General features: G+C 39.1%; 1 long non-coding RNA gene across 1 annotated transcript; it reads right to left on the bottom strand.

Annotated features, from left to right (window-relative positions):
• Nucleotides 1–252: 252 nt before the first annotated feature.
• On the bottom strand, nucleotides 253–1486 carry LOC307031258. The gene is made up of 2 exons (XR_013805896.1): nucleotides 573–1486; nucleotides 253–352 (listed from the first exon to the last, which is right to left on the bottom strand). It is a non-coding gene; the product is annotated as an uncharacterized lncRNA (long non-coding RNA).
• Between the last annotated feature and the right edge of the window lie 1020 nt (nucleotides 1487–2506).

Genomic DNA, 2506 nt, shown 5'->3' on the forward strand with positions numbered 1-2506 from the left:
ATCTGCTCCCTGTCTGCTCATCTACGATGAGAAAATTATATAATTAATTACTAATAATCATTTAAACCTGTTATTACCAATATTTCACAAATTCTTCATGTAAACTTAAGAGCACAGCTGTGTGTTGAGTGTCAGCTTTGCTTGGTTCATCTTACTGGGGGGCAGCTACATGGATGTCAGTGCAGTCCACAATAATTTTGCAGCTGAAGGCAGAATGAATTTATTATTGACTCAGAATGAAGCACAACTTCATGTCATACAATACATTGACTTTATTTGTAATTGTGTAAAAAAATATGAATATTGATTAGCAAGCAGGACCTGCAGGAACAGAGAATGGTGATGGATGGAGCTGGGAAGAGAGAAGAATAAAGAAAACGGATCAACTTTATTATCGGATATTAAAAATTCAATTTCAAAACAAGTTGCCGCTCCTACAGTTTTCTAGTATGTAAAGATGATTTCACATGACCAATGCAAAATATCACACTCAATACATGTGTGTCTCTGGGGGGTGCATTGTGCCTTTGATGTATATAAATAATATACCATAACCAAATACTATTACGTACAGTGGAAATCAGGTTGCCAGAGCAGGTCAGTCCAGTGTGCTTGTTCCTCAGGGTCTCAGCAGTTACAGGTGAGGTAAAGAAAATAAAAGAGAAAAAGGTCAGTAACAACACTTTAAAGTAACAACACTGAATAATTATCTCTTTTAATAATTTTCTCTCAGTAATCACTCAACTACTGTCTTTCCAACAAACAGATTGACTCACTCTCACTATCATCACAATGAAACACGTCCAGAAGAATGTCATGCAAAGCTGCCTGCCTTCCTTCCTTCGACTCTCCCTGAACTGCCTGATCTTTTAATGGTCAATGTTAACCATTTGTGCAGATAGCATTAAGTAGAAAAGATCGCTGATACTAATGTGGCGTTAGCCTACCTCCCGCCCCCTTAGCACCTGGTGGAGGGGGCAATAGGCTACTCTTCAAATGTTTCACAAAATACTTACCATCATGAATACTCTTACTGTTTAACATTTCGGTTTACTTCGTGTTAAGGCTAATACAAATGACAAGGCTAAGTAATGTAATATAATGCTAACTAACATGCTCGCTACTAGCTAGGTAGCTAACTTGACTATGTTCCATGCAAAACATGTATATTACCTGATATGTTTGGTCCAACGACTCCTGGTCCTTTCATCAGACGGGAAGCAATAGAACGAGCAAGTGGTATGATCTCTTTTGTGATTACAACCTCGTACAAAGCACACAGGCATCTTGTAAAAGTGAATTTATTGGAGCAATCTCTTATATTTATTGGAGGGAATAAATCAGTCTTCTTCTTCCTCTTTGCTTTGCGAGTCACAACCAGTCTTGGAGCATTATCGCCTATGACATCACTTACGCGACCCAGAATGCATTTAGGATTTGTAGTCTTTCTAGTTGCGTATTATTCATAGTCTTATATTTCAGCAGTTTTACGACAAACTGTGACTTTTTTTGCATTGAAATGATTGTTTAAGATTGACAAACATCATATGTGTCATTCGTGGCACAATTCAAACGGGATCAAAAGATAACTTTTCTCTCTCCATTGACTTCTATGTATAATTTTCCGCTTCCGGGGTCCCATGGAGGCTCCCGGAAAGGGAGGGACTTCGCCTCTCTATAAATCCTGTTATGCGCGATATCGGAAACAGAAGACCGATGAGGGAGGTCCCCCTACGTCACCACAGCCGCCATTGAAGAGGAGGAGCCAAATGATGAGATATATAGTTAGGTGAAGGAGCTTAGTTCGCTCTCTTTTCGCCCGGACTGCGAGAGGAAGCTGCAGCCTTTCTCTCCACACTCTTCTGTTTGTTGCATTACCGCGCCATTTAATTAAAGTACCCATTTGACCTTTCTCAGAGACTCAATTGTCTCTTGTTTTTAAATCTTCTCTCCTTGACGCGAGAATAACGAATAATCTAACACTTGTTGCAACGGTGGTATCCTATTACAGTACCACAATTGAATTCAGTGAGCTCTTTAGAGCGACCCATTCTTTCACAAATGTTTGTAAAAGCAGACTGCATGGCTAGGTGCTTGATTTTATACACCTGTGGCAATGGGACTGAATGAAACACCTGCATTCAATGATTAAGAGCAATGCCCAATACTTTTGTCTATCGTATATATCAGACAGCTGAATAGCCCCAGCCACAGCGTGCTGATTTCAGACACATTCTACCTCACGGTACATTACATTAAACAAAAGTGTAATTTGGGTCCTTGCAATCAGATTTATGAAGAAGTTGCATTCTGCATTCCTAGGAAAAATTGAATCTACTGCTCAGGAATGTCTTGAGGGAGTAATGAACTTTATTTTTCATATTGTTTTTAATCACACAACTTTTGAAGGAAACGTTTGGAATAGCACATATATAGTATATACAGATAAAGGAATTTGTTTTACAGGTTGTTTACTGTGCATAAGCCTGCCATTGGCCAACTTGCT

The sequence above is a fragment of the Notothenia rossii genome, assembly GCF_949606895.1.
Source record: "Notothenia rossii genome assembly, chromosome: 3".
Taxonomy (NCBI): domain Eukaryota; kingdom Metazoa; phylum Chordata; class Actinopteri; order Perciformes; family Nototheniidae; genus Notothenia; species Notothenia rossii.